Consider the following 13975-nt stretch of genomic DNA (forward strand, 5'->3'; position numbering starts at 1 on the left):
CCTGTTCTGATCTTGTGACTAAAGAACTGAGGCACAGCGCAGTTTGTACTGATTTCCAATAGAGTATCTGGAAAGATTACGGCTAGAACTCATATTTTTGCATGTCACCCATCTTGTCAGCTAGGATCCTTCCCACTCCTGGCTCAGGGCTCCCTTCTGCTCTAAGGCTACTCTGCCAACACAGACTTACTTGATGGGCAGACAGAAGAAGAGAGGAGCATACAGATGCTCATGCATCTCTGGCTTCTGTGATTTTGTTATTACTTTGATCTTTAACCCAAACATGCTCTAAAAGAGGCACAGAAAGGGCATTAAAAATACTTCTAAGGGTATCTTGACACTGACAACAGAAGCAGGACATGTTGACTACAATAATTGAATTTTTAAATGTGTTTGTTCCTCTGCTTAGAGATTCTTTTGCAAGGTTCCATTATGCTGTACTTACATAGTAATTGCTCATTGACCATTTAATTACACAAGGCTGTCACCTTTGCTCATACGGAGTACACAGCATCCAAATAGTCATTTTGGTATCAAGGAGGTGGGGGCCTGTTCACCTGGTAGCAGTAGTCAATATAAATAGGGTGAGCACAACCTGGCCTGCAATAATTGTCATGTAGCGACATAGTGTTTACATAATAATTACCTTATTATTCTTACAGAAAAAATACATGATTATTTTTGTCCTCCAGCCCAGAGTGCAGGCCACATGGTAATTACTTTTGGGCGTAAGTATAATTGTACAAACACTCTCTTTATCTCTCTGCCTCTTTTCTGCGTCCACATATTTACATGTGTTACATGTAAACAGTTAATACGTTATTTATCACTACATCTTATTTAAGTCTTGACTCAAATAGTTGTTTCCTTGTACACTGGCCTCATAAATTAAAAGGTCATAATGAAGAAAATGTTTCTGTTGCTTTCCTTCCTTCCTTTCTTCCTTCCTTCCTTCCTTCCTTCCTTCCTTCCTTCCTTCCTTCCTTCCTTCCTTCCTTCCTTCCTTCCTTCCTTCCTTCCTTCCTTCCTTCAGAAAGACAATCACAATGTCTACCTAGATTTATTTTTCTTAACTAGGGATTCTTCACCAGTGTTTGTGCATATGCCTTTATCCCAAGCCTTCTGGGGCAATGGGTCAAACCCTTTTGTCTCTGGGAGCTTCTGTTGAAATCATATTTTAAAGCTAAAATGGACTCAGAGATATATGAACTGTGTGTCCATGACAGATGGAGCCAGACACTGGCTATAGACTGAAAAGAATATATTGACTCACAATCTCATCCTCTTTTCATAGTGGGAAGTACTCCATTGATGACATTTCATGATGTTTAAATGTGGGTAGCATTGCCTGGAAAGGCTGAGCTGGAGGGAGGGGAAAGAAAGAGATAATATTAGAGATTCAGCATGTCAATGTACAACAAAGGCCATTCTCAATCCTGAACTGACACCGTAGGTGGATTTTTACAGCACTTGTGACTGTTACTAATTGGGATCGAATCATAACTCTCTGCAAGATGGCTCAAAAATAGCTTAGACCAGACACGAAGTGTTATTTTCCTATATTTCTTGGGCATTGGTTTCTAGACTCTGAACATGATAGGTGTGGAAAGTGACAAAGAAAACTGCGCCCATGCCTTCGGCAAGAGGGGTCCAAAACGTTATTTAGTGTGAATTTATTTAAAGTCAATAGGTTTGTGTCAGTTGACAACTGAAGAGGATCAGACCCAGAATAGACTCATAAGAGTATGATCGGCTAGGATACGACATATTTCTGTAAGAAGACATTCAGCATAAATTCAGGTGAGAAACACCTTTAATATATGAGAGACATTAACTCAATATTTAGAAGAGGTATATTTTTGACTATTCAATCTGTTTTTCATGTCATACATGAATATCTCCTAAATCTGCTTGTCTTTCCTGTATGCAGTGATCACTGAAGAAAAAAATGGAAGATTATACAGCAGAATATCATCTAATAATCTAAGCCCCATTTTTTAAAGGAAATTGTCAGATATCCTATTTACTACTTGGCTATTTATGTTAATATGTTACCTGGAATGTAAGTAGATTTGGGTGTCTATTGCACTGAAGACATGACAAAGATTTATAAAGCTTCATCACAATGAGTAGAACTCTCTGAGATTATTGACAGTGACTAATGCTGCCTACGTCTCAATGGCAGCACTCTATACCTTACCCATTTTCTACAGAGAACAATCATATTACTACCGATTAGTTCTTTCTATCCATAAATGAAATCCCCTCTTTCTTATTGATTCATTTCATTCAGTCATTTATGATACACTTGAGTAGTTATATTCTAGTTAAAAAAAGGTTGGGGTATTCTCTTCTGGTTTGTGATGGGGTTGGAGAATTGAGTTTGCAGTACTGAGATATTTTACATCTCTAATAAAACCTGCATACATTTTTGTGGTATATAGAAAGTATTTGTGGCTTTTGATCTCCATGTAACTCAGCATGCATAGCATCAGCCAGAAGAAAACAAAACAAACGCATCTTCTTTTAGCTAACTTTGTGCTACCTGCCAAAAAATATGAAAATCATTGTGAAAGATCCTTGGATGTGGATGAACAGGTAAGTAGAAGTATATGAGAACATGAAGACAATGGAAGAAAGAATGGTAGGAAAGCAAATGCATACAAAGGGGTAAAGGAATGTGATGTATAATGAAAAGGAAAAGGAAAGAGTAAAACCTTTAGCAGATAGTGGAACATGATGGCTTCTTTAAAGTATGTGGCGTGCCACCTAAAAATACTGAACATATTATGGTCTCCACAAGTCATATGATTTGTTGTCTGTTTTTGTTTGTTTGTTTGTTTGTTTGTTTTAACTAAGAAAGGGTTCCATATCTACCTACCCTCATGAGACATCTACAACTTTTCCAACCTCTTATAAAACTCTAGTGGACTGGATCTATTTTCTAAAGAGGATCTGGGAACTTCCATAATTAAGTGACTGTAGTGGGACAGCAGAGAAATTTAGGAGATGAACATGCTTTCAGTTTACAGAATGCAAAAAGTTCTTTGCAGGATATAGCTGACAAGCAACAGTCAAAAGATAGCTTCTTTTTCATTCTGGCTTAGTGTAGAATTCTCCAACCTCTGAATGGTCTGGAACCAAGGTGAGAACACGCTAAGAGGTCAAACCAACAAGCGATACTTTTCAGTCAGTCAGAGGACTCTATATAAACATGAAGTTCTGGGACCCTTTCACAGCTAAAAGATAGTCTGCAACTATGTTGTGACCTTTCAATTTATTTCCCTTGTGATATCTGATGGGCCTAACACAGGTCCCAGGGGAATAAACCTCCCCAGCAGCCTTTGTCTGGTTCCACTTAAGAGAGAATGCTGGACTTGAAACAGTGTCAGAAGTAAAGGTCAGTGCTTTATTTACGTGAGCTTTATATGCTAGACTTTTTGCTCTGCTTTCTCTTTCATTCCCCAGAGATCTCTGCTTAAATTGTTTTATCCATTGAACTACATCTTATTGACAATTATTCTTCATCCACAAGCTGGGATTAAAGAAAATCTTGTATTTTAAGGCACATTTACAGGTAGTAATAGGCTAAATATTGGCAGGTTCTGTCCCATAGTTCATGTACTTTTCCTCTACTACCTGAGATTTTCCTAGGTTTCAAAAAATACCACAGAACAAAATATATATTTACTGCTAGGAACCAGAGCAAAATCAGCATTTGGTAAAAAGTACAATTGAGTTCTATATTTTACAGAGAGGATTTGCAAATTGCTGTGCCTTTCCAAGTATTATGAAATACTCAGAAGAAAAGGTCGCTATTACAGGAGCACTTTTTAGGCTTGAAAATCTCACTATTCCTTCTGGAATATCTTCTGCTTTCTACAACATCTGCTTTTTTGCTTTAGTTGATAGACATGGAAACTTAGTTAACAAAGTTGAGGTTTCATCCAATGACTTTATATCATGGAGATCTTTTCACCAACTTCAATGATAACTGTGTGCAGCTCTTGAATTGCCATCATTTTCCAACTAGTGAAGACACTTGAGCATCTGGTGCTGTTCTAGCAAGCTTCTTACATAGCCTTGGTGAGAATTTTCTGGCTGACACAGAAAGAATTTTCCAGGGCTCACAAGCTCTTTGTATCTTCTTTTCTTTTTAGAAACGCTCCTGACACACTTGTGATACTGTTTGAATATGAAAAAAAAAAATGAAGAGAAAGCTAAACTGAGCATTGTAAAACATTCTGGGCAAGTGTTTGCTTAAGTTTAAAAATGGACTTGCTTCTCTGTGCTTATACAATTTTTTAGCACTTTGGAATATCTGAGATGCGTGATTACTCTTAGAATGTGGAGTTCAGCTCTCTTCACCAGACTTGGCAGGTGATGAGGGTCAGGGTTGTGAAGAAATAGCCAGACTGAAGGCAATATTGTGAGAGGCCTGGTGGTGCTTTTTCCTGAGTTTAGGAGGACAGTTTCCCCATCTCCCACTATAAGGACTGATTTTCTTCATGTGGGTCAAGGGACATCAGTGTGGGTCTTACCATGTAGCCAAATGATGTGTTGTGTGACTATTATGCAGCAGAAACCTACTCAAATGCAGTGAAATGAGAATCATCTTTAGAAAAAAGCAGTCTGGTCATGTATGTGTCAGAAGTAGAAAGACTGGCAAATAAACTATCTACCTTGAATTACACACTAATACAAATGCCATGACAGGTGTGTGCGTGAGGACTCATTTACACATCAAGTTATATGTAGGCCTGTAGGCATAAGTGAATCTAACTCCTCCTTTTCTTCAAATACTGGTAAAGTGATTGTAACAATGGCCATGTTACTTACCAGATTCCAAGAGTCCCATCTTCTGTGCAGGGATGGGTATGCTTGCTTTTTTTCTCTTTTTAATCATTTCAGTAAAGAGGCTCTCTCCTTGATCCCCCCCTCCAAGCCTCCCACTCACCTACTTCAGAACAAATCCAGCCTTGTTTCTACATGAGCGCATGTTGAACATGCCTTCATAAAATGCCTATCACATCATTATTTGTTTAAACATTTTTATTTCTCTAGAGAATTTAAAATATACAAACATGTGATTCCATGAGGAAATGATCCAAAAGAGATTATAAATACAGCTATAAATGTCAAAGTTCTCAAAACATTTCACTGGCTCTATCTTCAGAAGAGACTGTTTACACAGAAAACCCACGTCAGTGTGTTTTATTATTGTTATTGTGTGTTAAATGTTACAAATGCAATCTGTTTGCCTTACATATAAACATTAGCCTCCAAATATCTTTAAGAATCACCTCTAATAGTTGTACTAAGAAATAGAAGTATAATTTAGTAGGATGTTAAGCGATCTCTTCACAGCAGGAAAGATTTTTGGGTTTCATACCACCCTCATCAGAGGCACCTATCCTTAATTTCTCCAGAAGTGAGTATTTCACAGTTGATCATCACCCCGGGCTCCATGTTTGTGTAAGCACAAGAAGCGGAAAGCTCAAAATGAAGGCCTTTCAAAACAGACTTCTTGCAGACTTGGGAGCAGGCCATTTTTATTTACTAAGAAAAACAGTCAAAGGTGTTTTTTTCCTATGTAATTTTAAAATTCTGAATCAATAATCAAAGGGAGTCTGAGAGACCCCTGCTCCAAAAAGTTCACTTCTCCTTCCTTCTCTGTGGGAAGAAGCTAAGTCCAGAAATGAATGAATCTGAGTTAGAAGAATGAAGCAAACAAACAATAAATCTCTTGCAAAATACGATGTGGCTAAATTGATGGAGTAAGTTAAAAATGTGCAGCATGGAATGAATTCTAGTATACAGGACAAGAGTAGAACATATCTGAAATTTGTCACGGCTATTTAACTTGTTAGGAAAATGTTACAACTGGAAGATCTTTTCTTTGATCTACTTGAATGTTGATCACAGCTGTTTGCTGCAATTATGGAAAGCAAAGTAATATTTAAATTTCAAAATTTCTTTTTTAAGGCTACATAAGAACATTGGACGTAATTTCCCTGTAGTCACAGGAACCTATGGGAGACATTTTGTCTGGGGGTGATCACTAAACATCCATTATATGTATCACAAGCTGCAAAGTCTTTGCCTATATCCTCTACACTTATTTAAAAGCAACGTAAACAAAACTGGGATGTGCCACAGGGGGAGAACAGGAGAGGACAGGGACATCACTAGTGCACTAGGCAGTTCCAAGTGCATTTGTTAAAAGAAAATACCTCTGGAATAAGCTATATCATACTGTCAGAGAAAGCAAAATTCCTCCCAGTCTCTACCAAGCTCAGAGAAAAATTTCCTTCCTGACCTCAAATAGATCAAATTCAAATTCCAAATTATGTAAATAGTCAATTATGTAAATACAGGCTTGTATGTCCTTTGTCTTCTCAATGCTACTGTCCTTCACCTTTCTCTGCAACAAGAAGCAGAAAGAGTTTGAATCATACAGCATTTCAGAATGCTTCATTTCAGTATTGTCTGGAATGAGAGTTGAGCCCTGTGAATTTCATCAGTAGCTACAGGGTAAGATTCGACTCTTAAGCTTTCATCCTGACCACGTTCTGAATGATCAGGAGCTCGGAGGAGAATAAATAGAATAACAGAATAGTCCGACTGCAGCCCTGTCTGGATTTGAGGGCCGATGGGAACAGCGCACAAAAGGGAGAAAATCTGGCAGTTCAGTAGGGCCAGAAATTTTTCACTTCATTTTTAGTGGTGAATTTTATTTATTGGCTATGGCTTTCTGGCCCAATAGTCCCAGATTAGAGATTCCTGAAAGTGGAATGTTTAATTCTAGTTTTGATTTTACCCCAAAACAAAGTCTCTGTAATTCTGGTTTTATGATTTATTGGCTGCAGTTTTCCCGAGATGAAAGTAGGAGTTCAGCAATCTGTTCTTGGAAATCCAGCATTTTGCAAGGATTCTCTGTCAGCAAACATGTGATAAGCAAAGACATTTTCTTGATTTTCAGGCCAGTGCCTTATTCACAAGATATTTTCCTCTTTGAAAACAGGTCTTCGCTCTCACTGTGTTGCTCTATTGATCAATCTGTTTTAAGAGAGTGTGAGCTCAGAAAAAGGAAGTTTCTTTTTTAACACATTAAATCCATTGCATTTGCCTGAGCCAGGCATGATTATGCTCCAAATGGGAAAGGTCTTACCCTAAGCATCTTGTAAGCTATTCTGGATGCTCCTGCAATACAGAGGGAAAAGAAACAGCTCAGATACCAGAGACTAACAACTTTGCTGAACAACTCCCCATGGTAGAGGGAACAAACACATTGCCTCCTGACACAAGTCTTCACCCACATCAATGAATATTTTGTGACTATACTGGGAGGGGAAGTAAGGAAAATGACTGGTGTTTGCTGTCAAGACTGAAGAGAGGGAAGGATGTGGAATAAGCAGCCTTTAGAGCTGTCCCACTGCTGTTGTAGCCTATGTTGCCTGCATACAGGGGCACACATTCCCACATAATTCAGATAAAGTGCTTACTTACTCTTAACTGGAGCAGGAGAAAGCCTTGAGAGTTTTTCTTCAACTCTTTTTCCCAAGGAAATGACTTAGCAAATGATTTTCAACTCTTTATGGCTCTCCATGGAAGACTGATCCACATACAGAAATTTCTGACATGAGGATGTACATGGAATGGTGAAAGAACTTTCAGAGTTCTTATCTGTCCTTAGATTCTTCTGGACTTACGCACATCTTTTGAAATTAAAGACATTCATTTTTCATCCTTCTTGTGCCCGTTGGCCTCTCTGGGGGACTAGGAACTTTGAATAAATGATATCTTTATTTGTTTGTTTCAGTTTAAAGAATTACTAAATAGCTTGACTGTGACTAAAAATGACTAAAAATATCAAACCTTTGGTCTAACAGAGGAGCATAACATTGAAATTTTGGGGTAAAAAACAAAGAAACAAAACAAAAACAAAAAAAAAAACCCACACAAAAGCCCCCAAATCCCACAAACCAACACTCACAGAGATATCGCTAGCTAAGTAATTTAGTTTCTCACCTTACTCTTCATGAGTCTGGTGTTTGGAATCACGGACAAAAATCTTTTTAGTAACAGAGAAAAATAAAAAGATTTTTATGCTTATGAAAGCCAGAGGCACATTACTAAAACCTATTTGGTCTTCCAAATAGTGATAGAAATTTATCAAGAGCAGGATGCTTTTATGAGACTGCCAGGAGTTCTCTTTGCCCTCTGGGCTGGAAACACTAAACCAGTCATGCCACCTTTCATGCTGGCCAGAAACAGAAAGTCCAGAGATTCTGGGAGAAAGAATGTGAGGAAATAAAGTGTGCTTGTAATCTTTCCCCTCCTCTTCCATTCACAACCCCTGGAAAAAATAAAACTAAATATTCTACATTTAACATTTTGTGTCTCATTTTCCCATATGACATTTTATGAACTGAAGCTTTTTGGAATTTTTATATTCTTTTTCAAATTCCCAAGACGGAAGAAGTAGGGGAGAATTAAATGCACTTGAGTGTTTTTTGTTTTTTTTTTTTCTTCAGCTTGCAATACTGAGCAGATTATTCCATTTACTGTTCTTCAACTTTTCACTCTTCTGAAAATCAGAAAGAAGAGCTATTTACTGCAATTATTTCCCTACCCGCCATTCATGTCTAAAACAGTGACAAAAACATAATGGATCACTTTGTTCATTGAATAAACAACCCACAAATGCAACTTTATAAGGTACATTCCCAGGAAACAGATCTATAAACCTGGTAAATGCACCAAGACCCCATCAGGGATGTTTGAACTAAATCTTAATTTGTCATTCATGAACACTTCACATGCCCCTCTAAATGAGTTATGTACTGCATCATCAACAGGAAATATAAAAGACTGCACGTTGGAGATACCAAACAGGGCTTGTGGGAGTGTTTTATTGAGTACTGCACAGGTGTTAACAATAGAGTGGGTAACACAGATCAAAGGATTGTGCAGAAGCCACTTGGTAAGTTATAAACTGTTCTTCATCTACTTTGTCTGATAATAAACTGCACGTCCACTCCTGGCTCCTCTATTCACCTTGTGAGTGCTACCTCAGCAGAACAGAGGTGAACAGAAATGATACCACTGCTAACTTAACTCCACAGCTTTGATCTCTGATGGGTTTTATGATGACTTAGAACAAGTGTGAGGCTGCCTTTACTTGTGATGATGTATGACAAAAAACACGACCCTGCTCTAAATCAAACTTTATTTCCCACTCTTACCAGGCCCTCTGCATGGTGGAGGTGGCACAGTGCAGGCTAGCAGGTAGACCAATTAGGCAACAGCTCAGCATAATCATGAGAATACGCCCTCAGTTATCTGCAGGACCAATACAAATCTACTTGGAAAGAAGAGAAAGGGTCACCCATTCAAGGAGCATTGTTTCCAGGCCAAAGAACATCCTGTAAAAAAAAAACAGGCAGTAGTAAGTTCATTTTCAAACATGGACTTTTCTTCATAACAGGCACTGATTTACAGCGAGCAGAAAAATTTAGGTTACCAGTTCATGTGATTGACATAACAATGCTATCCCAAATAGCTGTACAAATGCTTTCTCTACCCTCCCTCCCTCCTTTTCCATGCACACTGGAGCTATATTACCTGTCCTGACTATCAAAAGAGGCCATGAAAGACCAAATGATCGGGGCCATTCTGTCTAGCTCGGTAGGTTTTGTTCAAACTCTGATTTAATCTGCTCAGCGTTTGTTTCAGTTTGCAGGCTCTCTCCCCAGATTTCTGTATGCTTGAGAGCTTTGCTTCAGATCAGTAGTCATGGTGGCAAGTGCTGGGCAGTGGGCTGAAACAATTTTATCTTTATGTGATAAAATAAAAGTGCATTACAAATGGCAGTTACAAGGTTTCAATGCTGGCAGTCTGCTTGAAAAAAGGATGTGAAAAATGTCTGCCCACTGGTCCCAGAAGTTGTTACTGTACTGACTGTGCTATAGAGGCACTTGTGGTTTTTTTGAGACCAAAGAAACAGATGGAGACAAAAACACTGATTTCCATGTATACATTCTGTTAACATCTTCTCAGCTTAAAGTTCGCTTCACGTCCTTGAGCCTTCCAAATAGCATAGTAATGAATATGGAAGAAAAGTGCATGTTTTTGACTCAGCATCAACAGAGTACCACTCAGTACACTGTGAAATGAAAAGTACAGTGAAAGAGACCTCCTCCTGAAATTTATGATTTTTGTCTGCAGAATGAAGGCACACAGCAGTCAGGACACGCTGTCTAGTGTGGTAGACAATGTGCTGTCAGCCATTAGGGGCAATTTGTACTCTGCAGACCCTACAGACATCTTGAGATTATTTTGTTTATTCTATAGATCAGTAACAGGCGAAGAATGATGGAGGGACTGCATCCCATGACAGTGCCTGAACCACAGGAATCAGCATCCTTTCACAGATACCCCACGTATAACGGATCAGCTGATTGCTTTATCTGATCTTGGAAAAAGAGATGCTTCATTGGAAAAGCCCAACCAACAAACAGACAAGGAAAGGATATGAAAATATTGCATCTAGGCTCTTGCATTTTGAAGTTTTGAAAATAGATTTTGTTTCATGTTATTTTTAGTCCATTAATTTGTTCTTCCAATCTGTCAGTCCCACTAAGACACAGCTCTCCAGGCACACACCCAGCTAGCAAACCTGCATCTGCAGAAGGTCCCTCCATACGCTATATGCAAATCCTTCTGGAAGCTGGGAATCATTTGAGTTATGAGGTTCCTGTCTCCTATACCCAAGTCATTCATCTAATTTACATGCCTTCAGCTGCTTGTTTGTTTGCTTAGCATGCTAAGTAACATTTTTTCAGAGAGAGTCACCATTTATATATGCTCTTTACAGGATGTGTTCATGTGTTACACAAAGGCTGCCTCTCTGTTTACCTATTGCTGACTCCCTAGAGAAGACTGTGGCTAAGTTTCCTGTGCACCAAGACTTATTTCCATGCTGAATACAGTATGTACAATACAGTTTGCTATTCCTTCCACCCTGCATACTGGTCTGGCCCCTTTTCTCTATGGTCTTCTCTCTCTTCTTTTCTTGGCAAATGAAATACTGATGTTATTCTGTATACTTTAAGTTCACAAAAATAAACGAATTCATAGCAGTACACACCACAGCAGGGTGAGCAGGCCAAAGAAGTGTGTTGCACACTGTTTGGAATCACTGAAAGATGGGCTTCATGGTCCCCAGCCAAAGCTGATGTGTAACCTTTGTTGATTTATAATTTTAATACTCAAATTCTGTCCAAAAAAGCTCCCCTTAAAGATAAACAAATTCACCATCTAGAGGGAAATTAAAGAAGGAACAGAGATCTTCATCTTTTTTTGTCATAAAGAATATTTTTCAAATTTTCAAACTTGCTCTTTGAAGAATACATATCTATACTTTGGAACCTTGAAAAATGCAGCTAGTTTTTTTCCGAGATGCTGACTCAACTTTACAATGAAGATAACAGGGTTTGGATCAGGCCCTCTGTTTGTACATGCCTTGTAGGTAAACAGAAACTTTAACATCTCTTGCTTGTAATCCTCTCATACATGCAGAGAACAAAATTCACCACGTGAAGTAAGGAAGGAATAAAATAAACATATAGGTCATGCTTGCCAACAAAAGCAAACAGCAGGCCCTCCAAAGCAGCCTAAAATGCTTGCCTGTGAACATTTCTGGAGTCTTGATGTCATTTTAACATAACAAACCCCTTCTGGGACTACCATGGTAATTGCTGCAAGAAAAATTATTTTCATCTGGTAGCTAACTTTGCCGTATTTCAAACCACTGCCTAGATTATCCTTAAATACCTTTGACCCCAGGGAAATTTATATTTAACCTTTTGTAACATTGCACTTGCCAGTTTCAAATTACTATTACCATTATTTTAAGTTACATGTTTCATAGACTATGTGACCTGATACAGATAAGATATAATTCAGACTGGTCAAAAGTAAACGATTGTTTCACAAGCTGTTCTCGGAAGTGATCAATGTGTAAATGTCATATATTGCAGAGCTGATTGATCAAGTGACAAAGAGAAGAACAAGGGAGGCTTTCATCCCTCTGCTTTCACAGGTCACTATTCCAGCCTCTATCCCCGGTTCTCCCTGTTTATACCTGCAGATAACTCCTGGCTGACAAGAGAGGGGCAAAATGCTTTTCCTGAGGAAAACTGACTCCATGTGTCTGACTACAGCACGCTGAGAAGGCAAAAGACATTATTCACTCACATCCCCTTGAGATCCAGAATTCAGAAATGGGTGGTTCATACTGTTCTCTCTGACTACTGAGTAGTATCTCCATCAGAATGTAGTCCACAGGGCAAATGCTATTTTTCACAATGTATCTTGGAAAACTATTTGTAAACACTACAGTGAGTTCAGTAACGCTCATATTGAGGACAGTGAGAACTAGTAGAAAGAGACCTACAACTTGCAAAAGCCTAGAGGAAAAGCTAAGAGTTGTGTAAAAGAAAAAAGCAACAATGAGTAAGGATCTCTATTTGCCCTTCAGCTATCCTCTCTATTTTTTTTTCTTTCTATTAAAGCTTTGAGAAAAAGAATGACAACAGTTCATCTATTTTATTAACATCTTTTCTTCCCTGGAGAATTAGATGGGTGCAGACAGCAAGGAAGGAGAGAATTATTTTAGGCTAATACCTTGGGTATTAATTATATACCTAGGGTATAATTAGGGTATAGCTAAGAATCCTGGGATAATTATAGGAAATGGAAAAGTGAGGCTGAATATTCGAAAAAAAAAATCTTTCTGTCTGTACTGAGCTGTTTCTACAGTTGCCCAAGAGAAATGTTCATTGTTTTGCATATGTAAAAAGTGATGGAGTACAAATTGGGAAATACATCTTATAAATGACCTTGCTGTCAAGACATGCTTTTCCTGTTAAGTTCCAGATGATCCATATCTGTTGGTGTCCTCTGGTTTTCACTTGTGGCTAGTTTATATCAGAAATAAGAGATAATGTAACTGATGTTAGAGAGCTGTTCATGGGCCTGAAATACTGCATCATTTGCTTTTCCATGCATCCCTTCTGCTCTCATTACCATATCAACGATAATTGCTCAACTCTTTTCCACATGTAGTATCCAACCTGTTGCTTAGGGAAAATACAAGCTCCACCATGAACTCCATCACAAGCAGCAACCTTCCCACAGAAGGAAAATGGGCAAGATGCAGAAACAAGTCTCTCCTAGCTCTACCTTGGGAATTATCTGAAAATTATAAATTTAAGGAGGAACAGAAGGAAAAAAAGGAGTGAGTCACCTTACTGCTAGCATAAGAAGACCAGACAGAATGAAGTTATTCATTTGGCTCTGAAAGCTGTGCTATTGCATGTCATCTATTGTCTTTCTCACCAAGCAGCATGGACATAAGCACGCATTCTTCCAACTACACAAGCTACAGAAAGGACTTTAAGATGCACTACTAAGGCACCTTGTGTAAGTGCTATGATACCTCTTTTTCTGAATAGTAAGTTGAAAGATCGGTCTACCAGTAAACTTTGCAATCCACTTATCTGTCTGAGTGTCTCTGAGGGCTCCCCCACAGCATCTATACACATCCTTTAAAGGCTTTAAGGAGCTTGCAGGCTCCAGTCTAGCCCAGAGTAAGAACACAGGTATTCAGGTGAAGCACAGGTAAAAGCACTAGTGGAAATGCCCTTATTCAAAGAACCATGGGGCTTTGGACTGATCCACCAATGTTGTTCAAGACTGGATTATTCATGTACCTTCTCTTCTTGTTGTAACTGCTAGCGCATGCTGGTAGCTTAATCGTAGCTTCTTGAAGGCAGAGAAAAGGGAAGACTGAAAATTACTACTGGTATTTTGAACTGCAGGACAATATCCTTGCTTTTCCCTTGTTCTTTGCTGGAAGCTAATTGCTGTCATCTTTCTGGGAGAGCGTGCCCTTACAATTGAATGTCAA

The sequence above is a fragment of the Gallus gallus genome, chromosome 2 (genome assembly GCF_016699485.2).
Source record: "Gallus gallus isolate bGalGal1 chromosome 2, bGalGal1.mat.broiler.GRCg7b, whole genome shotgun sequence".
Taxonomy (NCBI): domain Eukaryota; kingdom Metazoa; phylum Chordata; class Aves; order Galliformes; family Phasianidae; genus Gallus; species Gallus gallus.